Here is a 14,939-nt window from a genome sequence, read left to right on the forward strand (position 1 = left end):
GGGTTGACCTTGCACACTGCGGCTACAGCGCAGAGGGAAGCAGCAGCGCTGTCCCAGGCCGGCCAACGAAACTGCCCACGCCGGCAAACGCCCGCTTCCCGATAACGGCAGGAAACGAAACTTCGGGGAGCTGGCGGCGGGCGTGCACGGTGACAGTCGAAAGTCAGGGAGCTACGAGGGAGGGTGAGGGGATCCACCGAAGCGGCGGAGTTGCTGAGGCAAAATCCGCTTCCCTGCTGCCCTCCTTCCTCACATTCCACCGTCTCTGCGTGCGTCCTTCGTCGTGCCTGCGCCGCCCGCTCCCTGAAGTTTTGCCGTTTTATCATCGGCAGAGCACTGAGCCATTGCGAACGCCGGGGCTCATCGCGCGGCACCACATGAAAGGACACAGTCGGGTCAACACTGCTGCTGTCTCTGAACAAGTGCCTTGCGCCGTTGATACAGCCCTCAACACTACACACACGAGGCATTTTCTGGCTGTTTCCCTCGAAGTCAACATTTTTCGAGTCACGCAACACGCAACCAAACACTGTGGAGGGGATCAGGCGCCCGGCGCGACGATGCGTTCAGCAAAAACGAAACTACGAAACTATCACGACCGGATGTAGCGCCGTGCCATTTTTTCTTATTTATTTAATTTTGTGCTAAACTTGTACTTTCTCGCTTAAAACGGTTTAAAAAGTTGGCAAATGCTGTTTATGTACGTTTAAGGGGGGACGCGGCTTTCGCATCGCGAAAAATGGCTAAAAAATCGATTTTCTGAAAATCAAATTTTCAGTTTCTATAACTCTTATTCTATCTGATTCCGAAATATCATCACTGAAAACCAAGTAGAAGTGCTCTAAAAAAATTGTTGTATCAGCCAAGGTGCCGAAAAATTTCGCGGAAATCGCGAAAGAACGGCGTTTTTTAAGCCACGATATCTCCGGAACGGCACAGCGCCGCCATCTTGGTCTCGTTGGAAAGCGCATTTCTCCGTCTTCAAATTTGCCGCTTCAGCTATCTCCTCCATGCAGAAACGAGCACACAAAAAGCCAATGATTGAAGGTCTTGCCGAAGCCACCGATTGGCCGCGCCCGCCACGTGACTCCAGCGCGGTTCGCCATTGGTCCGGTGCTCGCTCCGTGACGGCGTCATCTGCTCCGCTTGTTGCGGTCTCCTCGCGAGCTCCGGAAGTTTCCGTAATCTCGACGAGTGTTAAAGCGGGCGCTATGCGGACATCGCAGTAGCGTGGTCGATCGCGCTTTTTGTGGACGTCTCAGACCCGCGGCTAGGCATTCCGAGCATCGGCGACGCGGACTTCGCGACCAAGCTTCGGGCACGGAATCCTCGGACACGAGGCTAAGCCTTTCGCGCGTAGGCGCCTCCGACTCGGCGATCAAGCACATCGCGCGCGGACTTCTCGGATCCTTGCCTAAGCATTTCGCGCGTCGGCGCCTCCGACTGCGCAACTAAGCACATCGAGCGTTGACTCCTCGAGCCCGCGGCTACGCATTTCGCGCGTCGGCACATCGCTCATCGAGAGTCGACACCTTGGACCCGCGGCTAGGCACTTCGGGCGTCGGCATCGCGAGCGTCGACTCCCCGAGCCCGCGGCCAGGCATTTCGCGCGTCGGCACCTCGGACTGCGCGGCTAATCTAATCGAGCGTCGACTCCTCGAGCCCGCGGCTAGGCATTTCGCGCGTCGGCATCGCGAGCGTCGACTCCCCGAGCCCGCGGCCAGACATTTCGCGCGTTGGCACCTCGGACTGCGCGATTGAGCTCACCGAGCGTCTATTCTTTGGACCCGCGACCAGGCATTTCGCACATCGGCACCTCAGACCCGCGACTTAGCACATCGCGCGCCGACTCTATTATCGTATTTCCACGATATCTCGTACCAATACCTATCATACCACCCCTTCATAAAAAGAACCTCATCATGAGCTCTGTTCACTAGGCCACTTGGGCTGGCACAGACACCTGGCTGCAGAAGTGAGGCATCATACAAAAGTACAGGCTGGAAAGCACCTAGCAGCTGCATTGCTGCCTATCTATCAGCGCGTGGCTCTCCTAACATCCATAGCCATTGTCAATGGAAGATGATCCAAAAATTTAGTAACATGGTCGATTCTACCAAAAGAAAACAATGCCTCACTGACTGTACTAGAGACTGCTATCAATGAGGTAGTCTGCAGGTACAACACTAGAACTACTGTATATTTATGCCCACATAGTTCTGCACCTCACTTGGTTTGAAACCCAGGCACCATGCTCTTTGTAGAGCAGCAGTAAAGAATGCCATACAAACATGAAAAACACAGAACAAAGACACAGCAGACCAGAGGCCACATGTCTAAGAAGCCCCACATCACAAAACACATCAAAGATTACAAATTTGGTGCGTTTTAGAGGCATGAAGAGAAGAGGAAACTTTGAGAGCCGTTTTCTCAACACTGTTTTTTCGCCTTTCTGCTCAGTTTCTGGAGCTGATTTCTTCGTTACCGTTTGGCCTATTTTGATTCTGTTTGTTTTGTTACGTTCCTTGGACTACAGTGCAGGTCGAGACAGTCTCGCATTTTTATCTTGACTTTTTATAAATTTATGGTGTGGCTATTCATTCACTCCGAAAGTGTGCTTGGTGCGAAGGTAACTTCAAAAATGACTATCTAAAAAATTTGTGTTGCGAAAAAAAAAAAAGTAAGACTGTCACGACCTCCAGCACGCATCGAGCTATGCATTCAATACTCAACGAGCCTTCCATCATGTTTTTTAAGCTCCCCAGGCCCTCCAGAAAGTTCAAGAGAGAAAAATTCTGCTCAATAAAATGTTCTCAAGGTATCACTCTGAAACTTCTATGGAAGTATCAGGGAGACATTCTAAACATTTTTGCCAATTTTCATCAAAATCCATGAAGAAATCGGGAAGTTGATTTTCAAAGCCACGTCCCCCCTTAAAATGTATTTCATTTTGCGTTTTATTAACAGCGATAAATCGCTCTCGACCAATCGCGCCTGGCCTGCGTTTGTGATCTCCGTCACGAACGTGTAGTGCGGGAAATTCGAAGGGGCGTCGGCACCTATCCTTCAGTTTTTTGCTATTTTCTCTGTTATTAAACATCTGTTCGCCGTAAGAATGGTATGACTGTGATTGTGAAAGGATAATCTACCATTAAAGCTCAACTTCCGGTTTCTCTTTAGCGTCCCTTTAATAAAAAGACGAAAAATTTGTGCTTTGGTCGACTCGGCAACATAATTTTTAAATGACAGCAGCAGTAAAGACACAGAACGTTCTCGCAGGTTGTTAGTTTTCCGATCCTACATTGTTTAATGATAGCTCAAACAACGGCACATGCTCACGAGCGCGTGTTATTTTGATAATTACGTCCGATTAATATCAAGTGCAACTTTATTTTACAGCGAAGCTGTTAGCCTCTAGTTAGTTTGGATTTTTCGTCGGCTCGTGCTCATCTAAAAACAGTACCGCCACCTAGCGGCCGCGGCCACTCAGACAGATCTCTAACTGCAGCTGGAAAGCGGCTGTTTTGAGTTTCCGAGTAACGAAATTACGTTTTCTCATATATTCAAATTACAATCCCAAGCTATCATGTCTGCAGTTTGTGTGTAAGTCGTACTTTACTACAAATTTATAGATGCAATTTACTTTGCAAAATTCAATTAGTTCAATAAGGCGCTTGGCGGCGGGCCTAGAAGATTAAAGATGTATGCTGCACTTCCGTACACGTGCGTGCGTGTGTAACATACGTGTGCACACAGTGTATCTGCCCTTGATGCGTGGGCAGCCCATCGCATCTGTTGCACAGCATGTGCTGTGATCGTAATTGACATTATGGCAAACACTGTCCAAATAAAAGCACAGTCGAGTCCCGGTACAATGAAATTCACAGACACTTGAAAAATTTCGTTGCGGAGAAACTTCTTTAACGCGAAATTAATATGTATATACGTACGCCAAACGGCAAAGCCGCAAATGAAACCGACATCATCGTTCGGGGAAACATTCGCGATGGCATGGGGGCAAAGGTTGAGACGTACTGAAGGCGGTCAATAAGTGTAAACTTCATGAGAGAATGCATTTCGCGCCGCTGTTACAGCATTTTTCTTACATTGCGGCCTACTCCTAACTCAACGCGCGTACCTGGCCGATCGCGAAACACTCATTTTGCGGCACATGCACTGTCACAATGAAACGGTTTGAATTATGAGAATTTCATTGCATACTTATGACAGTCTGCAAACTTGGCAAGCTTACACTTACCAGAAGTTTTATTTCTAGAAGTCGGTCAGCTTGGATTTCTTATGCTTCAAGGCAAGCAAAGGTGTTACGCGAGTCTCACAGTCCGTTAAAAGAGCCACCACAATGTCATTGTCGTGGGCTCTGATAACATTTAAGATCAGGTCAAAAGGATCCATTAAAGCAGTCGCCAGAGTCAGTGTGTCTAGCGGGTTGTCATTTTCCCCAGACGATGAGACGTTAGCATCTTGTCAACAGCGGTTCGGTGTGGCCGCTCGGGCGCTATCTTGAAAGCAATCTGCGACGTGCACAAAATGAGCGCCCGCGTGGGCCTCATCTTCAAAGCGATCTGCGATGTGGGCAAAGTGCAACTAGTGCTGGTAGAGTTGTATACGTTGTGCTTTCGACATTTAGTTCGCGTTGAAGTGAGAGACTGCACAGAGGTCAATTCGCTCGCTGCTCATTCCAGGGTGTTGACAACGAGTTTATGCGGGCATCGAGTGAGATGTGTTCATGTTTACCTTTGCGTGCGCGACACCATGCGTGGTCATTTAGTTAGTAAGCGAATGTTTACAAGTTTATACGGCCGACAAAACTACGATCCTTAGTTCGTATAGCTGTCTACTAATCTGCTATCGGATTCGTTGCTCGCCTTTCGGGTGAAACTGTGAAATTTTTTCCTTCCGCTTTCTGCCTCGGCGGTCATATGTGCCTTCTCCTCGAGAGAAATTTACGCTTCTTCGTTGGCGTAGCCATTTCGACTGGACACGCAGCACAGAAGACGGCAGCGATTGTGGTGATCCCGTGAAGTTTCCCGCAGGCGCATGATGACCACACGTGGCTATGGGTTGCAGTGGCGTAAATCGGTACTTTGAACATGATTTCGTTTAACCTCATTCAAGTGGACATACAATCGTCACAGCTTTGGAAGGGCCTTCTAATTTGACTACTTGGCAGTTCTAATTTGTAGTCTCCAGGTTCTCTCAAGCCGCCTTTGTCGTAAGGCTTAGGCTTGACGGCCAACTCCCTTGTGCTTGCCTTGTACTACCAGGGTTCGGCAGTACCAAGACAGGCAGAAACACGACAACACACGATAGCGTAACAAGTATAAAAAGGGTTCATTGCTCCAGGGGAATTCGCGTGGAAGCAGGCTATAGAGTCGACCTCGACGTTTGTCGGGGTCGATAGTGGTCGAACGAGGTAGGGCATGACAAAGGAGGGGAACGAGATGGTTACCTGAGCTCCGTCCTTCGTTGCGGCTCGCCGTCGTCTCCTCTTTCCGGCATGCGCCGGTCGCACCGATCGCGACCGCCCCGCCTCGTTCTTGGCTCGGTCCAATGAGCACGGGGCTCAGCATACACGTCACCGCTGCGTTTGCAACCGGTTTCCAAGAGGGTCGCGCCACCGCACAAAAAGCTGCTCTTCTCACTTCCGTGGCACGCGTAAGGACGCGGGAAAATATGAACCTTCATAATTCCCACAAATTTCAATTCAGTCCCAGTTTCGTTCTCGAAAAGTTCGTTGAAGTGGAAATACCGAATAAAACGCCTTCGTTATGGGGAGACTTTTTTTTTTATTACTTTCTATGGGCAACTGACGGGGAATCTGAAAATCTTCGTTGTGGCGGAAATTTCGTTGCAGCGGCATTCGTTGTAAGGGGATTCGACTGTATTACATTAGCAGTTTGTGGTTGTCTAGCGTGGATTGCGGACCCGCCGTGGTTGCTCGGTGGCTATGGTGTTGGGCTGCGGAGCACGAGGTCTCGGGATCGAATCCCGGCCACGGCGGCCGCATTACGATGGGGGTTAAATGCACAAACACCCGTGTACTTAGATTTAGGTGCACGTTAAAGAACCCCAGGTGGTGCTAATTTCTGGAGTCCCCCACTACGGCGTGCCTCAATCAGGTCGTGGTTTTGGCACTTTACACCCCATAATTTAAATTTTTTTCTACGTGGATTGTGGTGGGGGTGCTTGTCTAACATCGGCAACAGCTTCGCTGTACATCCACTTTCACAGGGTGGAATGGGCAGTTTTTTTTTTCCCTAGTGGGTTGCTTTTATCCATTAGCGCTTCGACAGTCTATGTACAAATTAATACAAGCAATCTTTCCTCTCATGTGGGGTTTTCTCAAGAGCATGCAGTCGGATTTCAGACCAACCTTCGATCGAAGCTTGACTGGCTGCCTAGTCTCTTATATTTGAACACCGCCTGTGCAAGTGCTCTTATTCCTTACTGTACAGTACTGTACAGGAACTTAACAATGCATGTGGAAGCTCCAGCACCAGTTGAACACACACTAGACCACTTTGCTTACACAGAAAAAATTTGACGAACGCAATAGAGTAGAACCTATATTATATGTCTCCCGGTCATGCGACGACCCGCATTTTATGATGAATTGGTTTGGTCCCGGCAAAACCCCCACGGAAATAATGTATTAACCTCAATTATACGTCGCAATTTTATGCCAACCCGCTTCGTACGACGCCTCTCTGGTACCATCTGAGACAAAAAAAAATTCTAAGCAGATGCATTCTGGCACGTAAGCACACTGCAGCCGGCTGATAATGGGTGCGCAATACAGTATTTACCCGAATGTAACACAACCGCAATTGTAACGCGAGGGGTGACTTTCCACTCACGCGAAATAAAGAAAATAAAACCACTTATGTAATGTGAGATCAACGGAAAACGAAATGGTACCTTCATTCAAGAAATTGCAATTCGGAAATGTTCTCTTCACTCATCACGGTTGTCTGAAGAAGAGACGGGAGCTATCCTTGGGCAATCACTTTCGTAGATAGTTTCACTTTTGCAAAATTTCGTGTTACTCGGCACTGAAAGCGTCCCCGACAAGTGTTTCTGGCGCTGTCCTAAGCTCGCTAGCAGTGCCAAGAGAGCAGTCTGCTGTATACTTCGAGGGGTCCCGTGTCAGGACGAGCGTAGTCTCGCGAAAGCGAAACTTATCTCCAAAAGTGATCGCCCGAGAATCGTCATCTTCCGTGCTGTCGAGCTTGTTTGCAATTTAAGAACTTCTTAAAAGACCGCACAATCATTTCATTCGGGTCAGCACCAAGTCACTTCAAGTTGCACAGAGCTTTCCCAACTGGCCTCGCATTTAAAGTGCTGGTCCCACCATCCGCAAATCGTCGACGTCGAGACACCAAGCTGTGGTGGACTTTCCCAGCTCCTTGGTTGTCAAAATTGCTCGTCTATCAAAGCGACCTTCATACCGAATGCGCTGCGTCGCCATTAAGTCGCGAATGGACAAAGTCAAACCGCCAAATGCCGTAGAGCAATGCAGAATCGCAACCAGCGAAAACAGCATCGATTCCAACCCAGAACAAGTCCTGACTTCGGTTGACTTGTCTATGGATTGGATCGAGACGTAAAGTTTCAGGTTGCCAATGTAACGCTGAAAATCATGGGATTTAGATTGTTTTAAAATGGTCAATTTTGTCATTATTTGAATGTAACACAAGGGTCAAGTTCAAGCAACGAAATCATGAAATAAGAAACTCGCGTGAAAATTGAATAAATACGATAACTTTTTAATAATTTAATCTACCTTCCTTGGAAGCAGTGCAGGTTCATGCCATGGGCATATTCAGGCGGTCTGTACCAGTTCTTTGGGCAAGATGAGCGTCACTGCCTATATTCTTAGTTTTTCGATTATACGACCCCCGGATTATACGACATGACATGTTACCGCTAATCAAGGACAAAGACAGAGAAAGAGAAACACAAATTATACGACTGTTTTGCGTGGTCCCCTCAAAGTCGTATAATCGGGATTCCACTGTATAATCAAGTATGAGGAGGCGTCTGCATGCTCCCTGACCTGACCATTGCTTCACGAGCTTAAATAATGCTGTGAAAAACAAACCATGTGCCTGCTGCAATGAGTAAAAGCAAATGCTCCCTGTACAAAAGAGGAACTTACCCATTTTCACATTTGCGAAGCTTCTGCTTTCCCGCATAGCATAGGTGTCATTAAACAAATCTTAATAAAATCATTTTTGCGTGATCTGACAAAACTTGCGAACTTATAACTAGGTGTATAATTTGTACAGTTCAGATTTATTTAACTGTCGGTACTTATACTAAAAGTAGCAAATTGTTACTTTCTTTCATTTGTGTTACTTGAGGTGCTTCTTTGAAGCTTCACGTAAGAATTCTCAAAAATTGTCTGTGCAGTTATTACTGCTCTACATCTACTCAGTACACCTGTGATCAGGCTATAATTTCACCTGTGATCAGGCTATAATTTTATGTATCGCAATATAAGTTGTTGCGACTACTACGTCTAAAATGTTGAAACATAAAAGCACCAAAAGTTAACACATTTCTAGCGGTAACAAAAGAGTTAAGGGAACAGGGTAGGGGAAAATTTCACCAAAAAAATCAATTTTTTGTTTGTTAGAGATTTGGAATCCCCAGTCTTTCCTGAACAATGCTGAATGTCATTCATGCGTGCGAGACTTATTTGCCCGGAAAATGACCTTTTCCAAAACCTAGGTGGTGTCTGGCCACGCCCCCTTTTACACATGTACGTGATCTTTATTCCTCCTGTCAGAAATATAAATGCAGGCTTTCTCTAGGTTTAGCGGAATAATTATTGCTCGTCTGGCAACAGCAGAAAGCTGCCTAGGTTTCCGTTTTTAGCCAAATCTTACACTGCCGGTCTCACTTCAAGGCCAATTACCTCGAAACATCAGTTTTCGCGATGTTTGACCCTTTTTCTCTGGAACCACAAAAGCTAGAAGCATTATTTTTTCCACTACCAAGACAACACAAAGGAGAGTCTGCTGACCTAGAATTATGGAATATAATGCAGGCAATTTTGTCTGACAAGCTGTTTATTGTCCATTTTGGCTTGACCATTGGGAGAGTCCACTAAAAACAAAAGCAAAAAAAAAAACAACTAAACTATATATAGCAATAATTATAGTTCAGTAACAAGAACACAGATAGCTGCATAGAATGATACCAACATGAATCTTTTTAAGCCTAGCAGATTCTGAGAAAAATGGTCACATACATAGGCTAATCTACATGGGAGGTTTAGTGCCTACCCTGTTCCCTAAAGGCATGGCCACACTAGTGAAAAAATTTGGTGCTGCGCGGCACCGCTGATAAAATGCGGGTGCTGCCACACCGTCAGTTAGCTGCTGTGGCAGTCACGTGACAGCATGAATGTATAGTCTCCTCTTGAAGTCCGACTGGTCCGGTGGCTGCCTCGTGTGCATGACTGAAGCGGTTGCTTTCGTTGGTCTCCTCTGATCGCGACATGAAAGTGCTGCCACACTGTAGTTCCCGCGGCGTGCTGCACACATTTTTACTCGAGCGTGGCCATACCTTACGAAGGGTTCTACTGTAGACAGTTGCAGCCTTGTCCATGGCTTTTGGATCAAATGTGTTGCTTACATATTTTTCAGCTTAAATGTTGAGGCTTTTCTTTACCATCTCCACAGGTTTCCATGCCTCCAGCTGTCTGCATGTTGTTGCCTTGCCACCTGCTTCTTTTGAGTGACGCTAAAGAGCAATACCTAGTTCATACATTTAAGAAAAAATGCGACAAAAACATATTAACTGGGAAAATCTGCGATCCGAAGTCACTAAAAAATTTGACCGCCTCGACTGTAGGTGACATCTTCGTAATGCGAAGTGTTACGTGATCATTGCGTGAATCATTGCAGCATGAGAAACTGATGCAAGTTGTCGTGTTAGCGTCTTTGGCTAGCTTACGTTTGCTCTCCTCGTATTGGGCCTGGGTCAGCAGCTTGTTTGTGTAGGGCATTTTGGTGGGAGTTTTGACATGCTCACTCGGTGATAATCATTGTTGCCATGAGACGCTGGCATGTGTGGAGCTAGTGGGGCCTGAGTGACCCGAGATGCACATTGCCGTTTTTATATTGCATAGTGTTTATGACAGTGATGGGAAACCGAAACGAAATTGAGCTGGTGGGCGATGCCAAAATATTGACACGTATACGTGTTTATCTTTCACCGGTGGCCGCTTTCCACCGGCGAACAAATGTTAACAAATGTTAAATGTTCACTGTCACTACTACGTGACAGTATGAAGCCTACAATGCTGCCAGAGCGTAACATGACGGTCACTTCGCGCCGTTATCGCCCATAGGAGACTTGCACAACGCCGACAACCCTGTGATGCCGTCAAGCGACGCTGGTTTTCGGCCACCATTATGAGGGATGGATACCTGCATGCTCTAGCAGCCAGTCGCTTGCCCCACAGCATTGTCTTTCTTGAGGGCGACTGGCCTATGTGAACGCCTGTGAATTGCTCAGGCCCTCCACGTGCGTGTGCGAGCTCACCGTGTCCTTCCTCCTCCCCCCCCCGCTCCTCTATCTCATCCTTCTATTCCCTCTTTCCCGTCCCCCAGAGTAGGGTAGCCTACCAGACGCATTTCTGGTTAACATCCCTGCCTTCTCTTTCTCTTCTCCTCCCTCCTAGTGCTGCTTCACTGAAATTGGCATGCCGACCTGCAGCTGCATGCTGTTATGCGATCAGTGAGTCTGCGTATATACAGTTACGAGTACGCAAAAATTCGGCCGTCACTTCCCACCGAAGGATTACTGTATACCACAATAGTGTTTTGCGTGTCTGGCATTTGGGTAAGCGCAAGCCGACTGCGCCTGTGCGTTTTACGGGATGAGCGGAGGCGCTAACGTGAACAGCCTGGACGGTGCAGCCACCTGGTGGCACAGAGCTCAACCAAACACAGAACTAATATAGCAGTAATCAAGTGTATTCTACTTTGCTGCTGGTGTAAATTTTTGGCAGGAGCGTAATCGTGAACACATTGTTTTTATGGATGTTTACAATGTTTTACACTTGGTTATAGCCATAGAGTTTCTCACTATAACACCTAGAGGGTAAACTGGCGCCACCGTCTATGCGAGTTTCTTAAAGGGCTGCCGTGCCCTCATGGGAATGACGGGATGTGTGTCTGCGAGGCTTGTGTTGGCTGGTGTTGAACGAGGCTTCGTCTAAAACGTGGATATGGCTACACAAATAACGCGTTCTTAAAATAAAATCTACATAAAAGGCTTTCATTCACTCATACTACATCTCTCAATAAAGTTTACTCACCTAAAATGCAGCATCAAGCGAAGAAAAGCAAGAACAGACAAGTTGTTCCAAAGCGAGTGTGAATCTTGTCTGCCCTCCAACTTTAGTAGCCAGCTGATACTTTTTACGTTTCATAGAATTGTGCATCCAATAGTATGTTGTCGAAATTAAACAAAACATGTTTTTGTGTAATAATAAAGCTAAAGCAGTTTTTAACGTGCTGTTTTAGCAGGAAATGAATCATTGTGACAGACGGAACGGTGCTAGCCAGGCGCGTCTTCAAGGCGTTCGGGCTCTCCAAGAACGATGCCAATCCGAATCCACAATATACCGGCATTCCCATGCATACCACGGCGCAGCAGCGCCACATTTCCCTCTAGGTTTTATGGTGTGAAACTCTATGGTTACAGCAATATTAGCTATTTGTTTGGCTGGTTGAGCTCTGCACCACCAGGTGGCTAGACCATGCAAACCGATCAGGCCGCTCATGTACACCTGCTAAAGTGTACTAGAATACGGTTGAGTGGGACGAGCGGCTGGGGCGGCGCATGCTTTGTAGTGAGGTGCTCGACGTGGAAAAATACTGTGGCGGCGCTGCGATCGAAGTGGATTGGGCCGCATCAAGGTCGCGTCGTTGCAAACTGCTGGCGATACTGTTCGGCAGGGTCATTCGTACTACTTCGTGCGTTGGTATTAGCATTCAGACAGTTCAAATGGTGTTCATAATTGCATATGAGATGTATTTATGCCTTAAGAATAAATTTATTTTATATTTTTAATGCCGCTCAGTGATTGCACGTGCATTGCGGCCGCAGTGTCGGCTGTCATTCTACCATATTATTGTACGGTTCCCTTTGGAGAACAAATATTTTTTTGTTCTTTAAGCAGCATGTATCTTTCGTGTGTATTGTTGCGCATGTAGTTTTGTATTAGTAGGTCTTGCGAAACGCAGACGGAGAAACATCAAATAAAACACATCTACCCCATCGGGCGCCTTGTACTGAGATTTACGGGAAGTTTTGTTATAAAAATAAAAAAAAAAAAACTGCAGCGCAACATTCCATTCAAGTTTCCGCCTTTTTCGTGTAACAGAATGCAAAGTAATTGTTACGAGGTCATTTATTGCGGTCAGACCTCGCGTGCCTGAAACAGCTTTAGTTAGCCATCCTATATGCTAATCTTTGGCCATAAGCCGTACCTGGAATTTTTTTTTCCAGTCGATACCTCAAAAAAAAAAAAAGGAAAGAAAAATAAAGCCGGTGCGGTAGCCTAAATAGTGGCTGTATAGTGGACACGGCGTTGCGCTGCTAAACTGGAGCTCGCGAAATTCGATAGTCACGAAATGGAAAAACACTCGTGTACTTCTATTTAGGTGCACATTAAAGAACCCCAGGTGGTGAAAACTAAACCGGGTGCTTCATAATAATATCGTGGCTTTGCCACGCAATACCCAAGAATTTATAAAAAAAAATAATAAAGGCAGGTGGCTGTGTTCTTCGGCTTTTTTCTATAGCTGTAAACGAAATAAATTATTCTCGACTCTGATTTCCGAGAAAAACATTACGCTTATCCTATATTTCATACATAAATGTAATGCCGTTTCAAATGTATGTGCTCAACTGAGCAGCTTGTATATTACAAACGGCTGCTTTCAGTTATCCGGTGCACTATCATAACCTAAATAATGAAGCAATTAAAGGAACGGCATACCTCACACACACGTAGAGATATGTGTAGATCTGCTGCGTTCGTTGAAGAAAAGTGTGGTACCACACGGGGCGCCCAGTTTTAATGGGTTGCAAACATGTTGAGGCTGTCAAAAAAGTTTTCCGTGCCTGAATCAAGGTAGCAGATTTTCAGGCTGCCCCAAAATGGGGTGTTTATATTGAATGACAGTAGGAACTTGTTAAGCAGTACTTATTAACACCTGTGCGTCAATTATCTCGGGAACTGCGCCTCTGCGCAACAGCCATGACTCTCCGGCAGCACAATCATGCACAAACAGACCTCACTTGCACCGGTCACTCACCTTTGAGACTTCAATAGTGCTGTTACGCATTACATTCGAACGGAAACGACTACTCGGCGTCGCACAGTATATCAATAACACTTGCATATATATATATATATATATATATATATATATATATATATATGAGAGAGATGAGGTGTTTTTGCGTGCTATGATTATTTCTGCGAATGAGAGATTTATGCGCAGTATTCACTAATAAATGTGTTTGTTACTGCAAACACATGCGCTTATTCCATTCAGGAGTTCTCACTTTTTCAACTAGTACATATAGAACATTTGATATTTTTCCCTTACATATATATCGTGAATATACATGTCTATGTACCCTTTCATTTAATTACCAAGAAATGCATTGGGCAGTATTCGTGCCATGCAGTTAATAAACCTCGTTTATTTCGCTCTAACATTGTTTTCTTTGGTCATTGTCCCTGATCAATATTCCACCAACGAGAAGCGCGCATAAAATGACACGATATCAATAAAATTTTCAAGTGTCAAAAACAGCAGTTCACCCAGCTAAAACTACATTTGGTACCGGCCGTCAAGAGTCATGGGTGCACCAAAGCAACTAATACATAAAAAAAAATCCACTGCACAGCCATTCTGCAAAGAAAAAACTGGGAGTCCGCCAGCGTTCGCATAGCGAACGCGCGGTCGCCAGCAGACGACGCGCTTCACAACGACAGCAAATTTAAAGACATCGTGTTGTATAATCCATGCCTCAAATATATATGTTTGCAAAATAAATTTGCAGTAGAAATAAAGCACAATTTTAAAAGCATACTATGCACAATCGGCCTCAGCGCCCTCAGCGAAAGTATGTTGACTATGCCGCTGAGCGTGTCTCCGCCACAATCCAGTTAGCTCGCAGCGCCCTTGCACATTTTTTCCACTCGCAGCGCCTCAGCGGGAGAGCGCGCGCCGTTCGGCCCACTCGACTATTGTCTAGTACACTCTAGTCTGTGCTAAATCTCCTTGATCACAGTAATAGTATGGATGGGGCTATAGTTTACGCCTCCACCCATCCGTCAAAATGCCCAGCTCGACTGTGGTTACTGGAATACTGGACACGCTCGGTGCTGCGACAATGCTCGCAACGCACGTTACTTCGATAGCTCTCGCTTGAGATCAACTGCTATGCGGCTGGCGGGAAAGGTTGGAGAGGCTTCACGCGCTGGCTTCGAGACAACCGAAAGTAAACACGACATCCCATCGTGATGCAGAGCCAGTTAAGGCGGAGCTTAGCCCCGATCGCTCGGCAAGCGAGTTGAGAAAAAGCATGGCTATGGAGGAGGGTAACTTGTAATCGTCTGTCACTCACTTAATATGAGACACTTCACAAAAATTGTGGTGTGAATGTTTTACTGTAGCTGTACCGTATGCGTCTACAAAATTTGTCTGAACTGTTTCAGGGACCCTTTAATAGTTGACAAAATAGTGCAGCATGCGGCGCTTTTTGATTCCCCCCCCCCCCTTTTTTTTTACTTTACTGTTATAGAATACCAAATGACGTAAGACTCAACGAAAGTTGTAAATCCTGCAGTCAAGGCCTCTCATCGTCGCAACTTTTGCTTT

At 46.2% G+C, this 14,939-nt stretch overlaps 1 protein-coding gene across 2 annotated transcripts in view; it reads left to right on the forward strand.

The window, feature by feature from the left end:
* LOC119436602 (uncharacterized) overlaps nucleotides 1-14,939 on the forward strand; it is a 40,647-nt gene that overhangs the window by 24,436 nt on the left and 1,272 nt on the right. The window lies entirely within an intron of this gene.

The sequence above is a fragment of the Dermacentor silvarum genome, chromosome 1 (genome assembly GCF_013339745.2).
Source record: "Dermacentor silvarum isolate Dsil-2018 chromosome 1, BIME_Dsil_1.4, whole genome shotgun sequence".
Taxonomy (NCBI): domain Eukaryota; kingdom Metazoa; phylum Arthropoda; class Arachnida; order Ixodida; family Ixodidae; genus Dermacentor; species Dermacentor silvarum.